The sequence below is a fragment of the Tupaia chinensis genome, unplaced genomic scaffold, assembly GCF_000334495.1.
Source record: "Tupaia chinensis unplaced genomic scaffold, TupChi_1.0 Scaffold000578_2, whole genome shotgun sequence".
Taxonomy (NCBI): Eukaryota; Metazoa; Chordata; class Mammalia; order Scandentia; family Tupaiidae; genus Tupaia; species Tupaia belangeri.
In genome coordinates, this window is record NW_006160094.1 from 269,332 (window position 1) to 280,008 (window position 10,677).

Sequence of the window (10,677 nt, forward strand, 5' to 3'; positions counted from 1 at the left end):
AAAAAAAAAAATATATATATATATGTATATTATACCTCATTTTCCCAGAAGGACTTTGCCCCTTCTATGGATGCTCCCTAGCCTTTCTTTTCTCCTGTGTCCCTAGCTTCAGATAATTACATCATCACCTAGTCACTAGTCCTTCACACCCAAGTTGTCACACCTTCCTACTGAAACAGACCAACAGCGTTGGCATCACCTGGGAGCTTGTTACAGACTCTCAGGGCCCCATCCCATACCTGCTGAATCAGAATCTACCTTTTATCCAAATTCCCAGGTAATTCATATACACATTATAATCTGAGGAATACCGAGCTACAATTATTTTTTCCCTACCCTACCCCAGGATACCAACTCTAACAGCAAGTCTACACAGACACTAAATATATTCTCTCCCACACGTCTGTTATCATTGACCTGACATAAGCCAGTGTCTCTTGACTGGAACAATGCAATAGCGTCTTAGCTGGTCCCATTCCTCTAGCCCACCAGTTCTCGTCTAGGCTAAGAAAAGACACTGTGATATACAGCTATGGCAGAAGCCATATGGTCGGCTGTTCAGAACTGTGCATAAGATCAAGTGTGTCTTCTCTATGCTGTAATTTAAAATCTAGGGATGCCAATGAAATTGTCACTCAGGAGACCATGCAAAGAAAAACCAGGAAAGACTGAGAACCATTCTTCCCACATTTCCTACTTAAACTCATTCTCCATATGACCCCTTACTTTTTTCCCAAAATACAAACCTCATCATGTCACACTCCTCTCTCAAATCTTACAGTGGCTTCTGAATATATCACGTACTTCTACACCTCTACCTTTCTGTTCATTCTTGCCCATTTTTCTGTCTTCCTCTTGACAAAAACATCACCCATCTTCTAAAGTCCTGCTCAAGAGTCCACAAACTAGAGAAGAGGCATCTTGCCTCATTCTTTTTTAAAAAACTCTTCAGGTATTACAGATATTAACTCACAGTTGAAACAAGTTTTTTTTTTTTTTTTCTCCTTTAGGCTGCAGAATTATTTCTTTCATTGTGAACAAGTCTTATATTTTACATTGTATATTCACAAAGCTGATCTTTTCCCTTTCATAATGGGTGTGGATGCTTTAGCACCATCTCCTGAATTTTGCATTGCCCCAAAACTTATCAGTCCTTCACAAATCTGATGACTATTACATTCTATTTTCTACTATTTAAAAAATATGATTTTAACAATATTTAACTCTTGGGCTGGCCCTTTAGTGCAATGGCTACATGTTGCACACTGGGAATAGGATTCCGTATGAACTTCGGCCTCTGTGCCTTGAAAAACATGCTGGGCATGTGTGCATATGTGCCTCAAATCCTGACAGGATGGAACAATGGAAGACAGAGGACTGTAGTATGACCATGCCCTACTGGGCACGGGGGGCTTGGGGGGGGGTGGGGCACTTCTTTCTTCTCTTTCTCTGGCTAGCCCACATGCCCTCTAGTAATTAAAAAATAGCTATCTCTTATATAGCCGGAACTGATAAAGACATGATGTTAATAAACTTTCTCATTTTAGCCACTAACCTTCCTCTTCCAATCCTACTTGCACTCTCTTTTGCTAAACTACAGCTAGGGATTGGCTTTCATCCAAGTTCCACCTTCATCTGAATTCAAGTTCCCTTCTGTGACCATGCTGGGAAGAGAGCAGTTGGAGCATGTGTACTTGCCCTTTAGAGAGAGTGCTGAAACACCCACACCCTCTGTGAAAGGAGTAAAGAGTAATACGTTAAGGTACAATCATGGATAGGGTCAACAGGTGTGGGGATCCCACATAGCTGGCTGTGTGGTTCGAGTTCAGGACAGATAACTTGAAAGACAGGCCATGTGTGTGTGTATGTGTGTGTGTGTGTGTGTGTGTGTGCATGCATGTGTGTGTATGCGTGCATGCCCAAAATTCCAAGAGAAAAACAAGGGAGAAGAGATTGCGACATGGTCATCCCTGGCTGCTGGGAGTGGGGAGGATTTCTCACTTTCCCTCTCTCTAGCTCTCTCTCTCGGTCTCTCTCTAGCAAGCACATGTGCCCTATAACCCCCACTCCCGGAAAAAAAGAAAGTATACATCATAGACGAAAAACATTTATAGGATGCATAAATGCACTAAAAATCAATAGTAATTTTAAAGTGCTGGTGGAAACCTCCTAAATCCCCAACAATAGAAACAAATAAACCCTGTGTTCTTTAATGGCCTGGAATACTAGTCTTTTGACTTCCTGTTATGGAAGTCACCATAGTCTTTAACTTTATGTTTCAAATTAGAAAAGAGTGCTTAGTTCAGTGGTGTCATTGCTGGCACTGAATAAGCTAAGGACTGTTGGCACCCTCTAAAAGCTGGAGAAGAAAAGAAATCTGATGACCCTTAAGCCTTCAGAAAGAAAACAGCCCTGCTGATACACAAGGAAGCCCATATTGGACTTCTGGCACCTAGAAATGTAAGATAATGCATTTATGTCATTTTAACTCAAATGAATTTTCTTCATGAATTATTGTATAGGTTAACTAAAATAAAAATATATACAGTACCTAACGGAGTACCTTCCATTAGGAAGCTTTTAGATAGCTGCTGGGGCCAGCCCTGTAGCCCAGTGGATTATTAATGGAGCTGATTCCACATGGCCTACCATGGTTTGAATCCTGGCCCTGGCTGCTTGAAAAACATGCCACATCTGGGGACCAGCAGATGGCATAATGGTTACGTCACTGGACTCCCACAGAGTCGACTAAGTTTCAAGTCCTGAACCCGGCAACTTAACACACTGGATGCATGTGCGTGCATGCCCCAAATCCTGAGAGAACGGAGAAGGGACTGCGGCATGTCAATTCCCCTGCGCTGGGGGGAGTGATTTCTCACTTTCAGTCTCTCTGTCTCTCTCTGGCAAGTGCACGTGCCCTATAGTGAAAATCTCTCTAAAAAAAAAAAAGAAAGAAAGAAAGAAAGAAAGAAAGAAAGAAAAGGAAGAAAGAAAAACATGCTAAGTGTTTTTCTACCTAAAGACCTGACAGGAAGGAGGAGCAGAGGGGAGAAGATGCAGAGTGATACCACTCCGTTATGGGGTGCTTTTTCACTCTATGTCTCTCTCAAAAGCACAGGTACCCTCTGGCAATTAAAAAAGAAGGGGCGGGGGGAGAGCTGCTATGAAGAGTATTAATTCTATTGCCATTAATGGCACCGAAACCAATAGTCCACAAAAAGAACACTGATTCAGTTCCAGAATTAACTCTGTGACTTAAGATGTCTTAGCCTCTGTAGGACTCAGTTCTCTCACAAAACAAAATGAGAGATCATCATTGAAGTTCCTTCCAGCTCTAGGATTTTATGATTCTAAAACTCAATTCCTTAATGACATATTCTACTTATTGCTAATTAACTGCCTCAGGAAATCCTATTAAATAAAAATAGTAGACCAAGCAGTTTTCCTTTTATGTTTCAACATTTTCAATATTTTATATTGCTGAGTTACAACCTTATAAAGTTGAGTCATAGCATTTGAATAAAAAAAAATCTTAGGCCTGTGAGAGCAAGGAAAAGTATCTAAGTCATCCTGCTACTATTTAAAAGCTTTACAGTCAGACTAAAATAATAGTAGTATCTTTGTAAATAGCTCAAAATATATTCCTACATATGACCCCATTTAGTCTTTTTCTACAGCTTTATTGAGATACAATTGACATACCGGTCACCCTTTTAAAGTATACAATTCAGTGGTTTCAGTGTACCCGTGGAGTAAACGTGCATTGCTACAAACAATTTTAGAACATGTGCATCACCTCCTACCCGTTGTCGGCAGTTGCTCTCCATCTCCCCCTCTAACCCCAGTCTACAGCTGCACTTTCTGTCTCTATGGCTGAATATTCTGAACAGTTCGTGTAAATGAAATCATATCATCTGTGACCTTCCACGTCTGGCTCCCTCCACTCCATGTACTGTTCTGACATTTCTCCATGCCGCAGCATGTGTCAGCTACTTCACTTTAAGGCTGTGTAGAACAATCCATTGCATGAACACACATTTTGTTTACCCATTCTTCAACTCTTAAGACATCTGGGTTGTTTGCACTGTTAAACTATTAAGAATAATGCCACTCTGACACTGGTGGTCCAAGTGGATGTATGTCTTCATTTCTCTCGGGTAGATACCTAGGAGTGGAACTGCTGGGTAACAAATGGTAATGTAATATTTTTACTGAAGAACTGCCAACCTGTATTTCCAAGTGCTGATCATTCTACATCTCTATCAGCAATGTGTAAAAAGTTCTAATTTCTCCATGTCCTTACCAACAGTTGTTATTATCTCTGATTATAGACAATGTGTGGGAGTACAGTGGTATTTCATACGGTTTTTATTTGCTTTTTTCCATATCTAACGATGCTGAGTTATGCTTTTAGCTATTTGTAAATATTTCTATTGGGTTTTAAGAGTTCTTTAAAATCCTAGATACTTGATGTGTATTTTTTCCCATTCCACCTCATTTAGTGCAGCTACTTGCACTACATAAACAAATCATGCTGCTATACCTATTATGCAGATGAAACTGATATGACCTCTGATTAAACAGAATTAACACACTGGCAAACTCAAGAGAACACGTATCTGTGCTCCTGTATCTATTAATTTAATGAAGCCATATATTGATAGAAACATTGTGACATGACAAGGCTTTCTCATTCAACCCTAAAGCTGTCCTGTACCTAAAACCAGACAATATATTTCCAAAACTATATCAAAGAGGGTCAATTCATTCACTCTAAAAATAGTGCTGCATGTGAGGTGTGTGCTACTCCTAGCTCAGGATGCATCCACAAACGTGACCAAATCTTTGCCCTAGTTAGTTGTATAATTTGGCAATGTTGTACAAAACTCTTCGCCACAAATCAATTCCTTAATAGCAAAAAGTTCTGAGAAAGAAATTTTGTATCTTAGTACTTGAAGAGCCATCTTTGATACAGAGAAAGCATTATTAGAGTTTAAAGTAAATGCTATCCTATTTTTTAAAAATCCAAAGCATTGGACTTATTTTGTGTTCTGGGACATCCTTGTTTAAGTATTGCTCCCACTACTACTCCATCACCTTATAAACCCCTTTAAAATGTAGCAATGCTTACTTTAATAGCATTTATCAAAATAAAACTTGACTGAAAGAAGAGAATACTTGTATGTTTATGTTTTACCAGAAAAACTGAATAGTCCAGGCCTAAATCATGGCTAGTTCCTATTCCATGAGGAGTAAAAATGAAGTAACAGCTCCATTAAACATAAAAGCGAAAGTATAGAATTAGAAATATGAGAACATAAAAAGCTGATTCTAAAGCCAACAGGTGACATGGTGGTTAAGGTGCTTGACTCACACATGGCTGACCATGGTTTGAGTCCTGGACCCGGTGGCTTGAAAATCACACCAGACACATGGCCATCCTTTCTAGGGGATGATTTCTTACTTTCCCTCTCTCCATCTGTCTCTGGTGAGCACATGCTCCCTATGGCAAAAGCCTAAAAAATTTTTTTTGATGATAAAATTATATTTAAAAAATAAAATAAAAAGTGGTTCTAACCTATAATTTCAAAGTATTCCTAATGCAGAGCAGAGGGCCCCTCAGAAGACTAATGGCATAACGCTGTGGCCCATGCAAACTAATTTATCTTGCGTTTTTTTTTTTTTTTTCCCTTAAAGAGTTCACACAAATGTTACATTCTAAACTATTATACCTCTACTTCATTTGCTATTTAAAAACATTTAACATCTTTAATTAGAGTCAATAAAATAATTTTTTGAGAACCAATTCTTGGAACTAAAATTATACTAATTTTTACTGTGAAAATTCAGTAAAATAACAGCCTGTGAGTAAAACTAATACTTGGGAAGTTGCACCAGGCCTTCCTCAGAGCCCTCAGTACTCTAATTACACAGTTTGTAATGGGAGGGTATACACACCACAGTTTGGCAAGTGAGGTGCCTAAGGATCAAGAAGGTACAGGGTGGGACCAACAGTTAGCATAATGGCTATGTCGCTGAACTCTCATGTAGTTGACCACGGTTCGAGTCCCAGACCTGGTGACTTAAACTCACGGCGGACACGTGTGTGTGTGTGCCTAAGGTCCTGAGAGAAGGTACAGGGTGATCCCAGGGATGGCCTGCTGCAACGTCACAGGTCAAGGTGGGGGCTCTTCTACACTGTGAACTGGGAGGCTATGGGTTTTCTGGAAGTGTCTCACAGTTACTTCAGGTGTCAGAGACAACTGCAAGTGACCCCTGTTCCTCCTACTTTTTACCTGATGTGCGCGCTGGAGTTCCATGTAAGTTTCCTGAGGACTGATGCCTGAAGTCAGAATTCAAAATAGGTCTGAACACTTAGAGCTAGAAGAAGTCTTGGCCAGGAAGACAATAATGTACATCAGATCTGAAAGACAAGATGAGGACAAAATGGGAGAATGAATTATGAAGCTGATGAGGAGCAAAGTCAAAAACAGGAAAGGGTGCGGTATAGGCAAAGGACTGGGGTCAGACCTTTATCCACAGAAAAGAATGCCTATTGTGGAGTGGGTGCGACTACTTAAAGGAGCAGCCAGATTCTTCAGCCAGAAGCACTCAGCTGAAATCTTAACCTCTGGTATGTTCCTTATGGACTGCAATCACTTGTCCTTCCAGCCCCAACAGATTCCTTAATTCCCACTGCCAGTCTATTTAAACAGCAGCCAATGGGAGCTTGCAGAACAGTAAGACAGAGCACGTCATTTCTGATTTAATGACTCTCCCATGACACACGAATAAAATCCCAGTCCTTCCCTGTAATGTACCACTGCTGCTCTCCTCACTCACCCCGCCCTTCAGAGAAAAGCCCCTGCCACACCTTTGCACTTGCATGTGCTGTCTTCCAGACCCTAGAAAGCTTTCCCCCAGGGATTTGCATTTCTGTGTCCCTGACTACATCCAGCCTCTGCCACAGGTCACTTCAAGAGCCTCTCCCTTGACCATATTATTTAAAACAGCATCTCACCACTGTATCTCTTACCTAATGTCATCTTTTTTATAACATTTTCTTACTCTCTGAAATTATACATATGTACTAGGTCTTCAGAAAAGTCATGACATATTGTTCTATGTTTTTCTATGCAGAAATGCATCATGACTTTTCTGACGACCCAATATAATATTGTGTATATAATATACATCATATACTGTATGTTACAATATATTATATACACATATGTAAGATATATTACATTCATAATCAATCTGCTTAGTGGAATTAAACTCCACAAGGGTGGAGAGGTTTTTTTATCACTTTTTCTTTAAGTTTCTTTCTTCCTTCCATTCATAAAAATGACAGAGAGGGAGCACCCTTAACAGGGTCTTCACACTGTGATCCACCCCACTCCAGCCAGCCCCCACACACGTGTGGAAGTCTCAGAACATAAACTGAGGTTTCCACTGTGGATCAACCTCACAGCACTGCAGTTCCACTGCATCACTGTCTGGTCCTTGATTACTATTTTAAGTAGTCACAGTACTTAGAACCATATCTATAAAAATTTTTTTCCAATATTTATTAAATGAATAAGTAAACCATATCTGCTCATAAATCCATGTAAGCTTCTAGTTCTCCCCCAATCTCCTCTTTAATCCATCCACCATCCCTTCTCACCCAATATGACGTAGGATCTGATTGTCCAGCTTTGCCCACTCAGCCTAAATTCTCAACTATTGTTGCTTTTCTTTCTAGTACACCCACCGAACTAGTCTAAGGATTCACTTCTTCAATCTACACCTTGGCTGAAGATCACTGCTATTAAAAAGCCCTAAACATATGAACTGGGAATGTGCAAACACACAGCCTCCCTGCTCCACAGGCCCTGCTCACTGTTGCCTGTCAACTTTTACCTGAACGCTTACTCGGCTCTCTGATATCCCACAAAATCCATTCCAACTTCCACCACTTTCTTCAAGCTTCCTACTTCCCTCTTAACTCAGCAAATGGCATCACCTCCACAGAAACAAAAGCAAGGCTATTAGGTCAGACTCCCTCAGTTTCTTCCGCCCTCGCTGACCAAAAACCACATGCACACTCTTACCCCCTTCCTGGCAGTGCAAAGGAAGGATGTCCCTCTTCCTGCCCAAAGCTAACCTTCAATCAGTATTCTAGAACTCGAGTCATCTACTTCCTTGGGGGCCTGATGCCATCTTTATCCATTTTTCCTCCTCCACATGTTTAATTTCCTTTTCTTCCATCTTTTCCTCCATGGCATGTAAATGTTTAAACCCTTCCCATCCTAAAACAAGTAAATAAGCAAAACTAATATACCACCCCAGACTCCTGCCATTATCCTATCTGTCCCTTTCCCTTTCCATCCAAGTAAATTAAAAAGAAAATTTAAGCTGTTTTTACTGCCCACCCCCATTCTTAACTCTCTGCAATGCGTGCCAACACAAAACTGCTCTCAAGAACAGATGACTTAACTGAAAATGTATTCCAAATTTACTAGCCCTCATCAATTTAATACTGACATGCTCATCTGAAAATGTTTATCTCTTGGTTTCCATAACATTATTCTCTTTTGGTATTCTCTGCACTTTCTTGGCCTCTTCTCTTCACACCAATTTGCTATTCACTGTGTGATCTGAGAAAAGCCTCTGTGCATGATGAAGCAATTGAAAACTTGGGCTCTGTAGGTGAGGCACCATAACAACAGAGACTTGACTAATTCAACAAAGGAAATGTATTCTTTCACAGTCCTGAAGGGCAGAAAGTCAAAGATGCAGGTGGCACATGGTCAGTTTCTGACAAGAGCTCTCTTCCTGGCTTGCAGAGAGTTACTTTTCACTGTGCCGTCAGAGAAAGAGCAAGAGCAAACTCTCTTATGAGAGCACAAATCCCATCATGAGGGCCCTACCTGCATGGCCTCATCTAAAACTAGTTATCTACCAAACGCTCCTTCTCAAATACCACCACACTGGGGATTAGGGCTTCAACACATAAATTTTGCGGGAACATAATTCAGGCACATCAGGCTTTGCAGCAAGTAAGGCCTGGCTAGAATCCAGACTTCACAGCTCTACGACCTCCAGCGCCTCACTTGCCTTATCCATAAAACACGAAGAGTAATAGTACTTACCTCTTAAGGCTGTTGTAAGGATTAAAATAAGATAACAAGTATAAAAAATCCTTAGGACAGTAAGTATGTAATAAGTATTTGTTGTTGATATTGTCATTACTGATCTTGCCACTCTTTTGTTTTTCTATTGCCAGAGGGTATATGTGCTTACTAGACAGAGAAAGAACACACCCCCTACAATGGGGTGTGACCATGCTGCAATTCCCATTCCTCAATTTTCCATCCAGTTAGGAAACCGAGCATGCACGAACACATGCCCAGTGTTTTTCAAGCCACCAGGGCCAGGACTTGAACTATGGTCTGGGTTCCCAATGCACAGCACCTTACTCACTATGCCATGGGGACAGCTATGATCTTATCATTCGTACACTTGTCCTTCTTATTACAATCATCATTGCTGTTTGTCACTATCATTATGTTATTTTCATCAGCATTGTTTCTATCATTATTAGAATAAAGTGAAATTATTCTAGATCCTAGAGCTCTAAGATAATTTAGTATAAGAAATAATTGACACAAAGTATAGCATCATTTATCAAAGTTGAAATTTAAAGCAATCTAAACACCAATACATTAGTCAGCTCAGATTATGATAACAAAATACCACGACTGGGATTTTTCTCATCATTCTGGAGGCTGGAAGTCCAAGATCATAGTGCTTGGATGGCAGGTTCTGGCAGGACCCTTTCTGGCTTGTGAAAAGCTATCCCTGTTGCTGTGTCCTGATAAGACACCCTTTCTGGCTTGTGAAAAGCTATCCCTGTGGCTTTGTCCTGATAAAGACAGAAAGCTCTGGTCTCTCTTCTTCTCCTTATAAGAGCACCAGTTTATCTGATTAGAGTTCTAGCCTCGTGACCTCATTTAACTTTGATCACCTCCTTAAAGGTCCTGTCATATGGTGGGTGGGTTAGGAACTCAACATGAGTATTGGGAAGGGGGGGGTGCAACTCAGCTTATAGTAACCAGTAATAATGAAAGCTTAAGTATGCTAAAAATGAACATTACATGATAACTATGTAAGAAACAAAGAAAATAGGTACCATGAACATATCAGGACATAAAATTTCAATATAAATATGTAAAAAAGGCTTATAAAAATAAAAGGGAATAGAGAATAATTATAATAAAAATGATGTTCACCTAGCTATAAGAAGCCTAAGGAAAGTACTTTGTAAATAGGAGCTTTGTGACTAGCTAAGTATCAGAGGCAGAAGTGCATTCTTAATGCTCTGAAATAGTCATCTCCTTACTAAATGGAGAACTTAAAAAGTCCCATCTTGTTCCTAGATTCAGCTCCAAGTCTATGATCTCTGAGGGATGCACAACTCTCTTCAACATGGTATCCATGTGACTCCTTCCCAACCCAGTGACTGACAAAGGAAGACAAGTAACCTTTGCTCTCCACCACCACCGCTGCACCCAGTGCACAATGGTGAGAAAAAAAAAAAAAATGAAAGTAACGAAGCCTTCCACACTGAAAACGGTAAATAAATATCTTTATCAATGAAATACTGCTGGACAGGAATTGCATTCCTGCTCA

At 40.2% G+C, this 10,677-nt stretch overlaps 1 protein-coding gene across 6 annotated transcripts in view; it reads right to left on the reverse strand.

The window, feature by feature from the left end:
- The window catches only part of ZNF438 (zinc finger protein 438), a 216,790-nt gene that overhangs the window by 185,562 nt on the left and 20,551 nt on the right, over window positions 1-10,677 (reverse strand). For all 6 annotated transcript variants that reach the window (XR_003551017.1, XM_006158270.3, XM_027775614.1 and 3 more), the window contains exon 2: window positions 6,297-6,424. The gene's annotated coding sequence lies outside the window, so the exon portion shown is untranslated. The remainder of the gene's footprint in view (window positions 1-6,296; window positions 6,425-10,677) is intronic.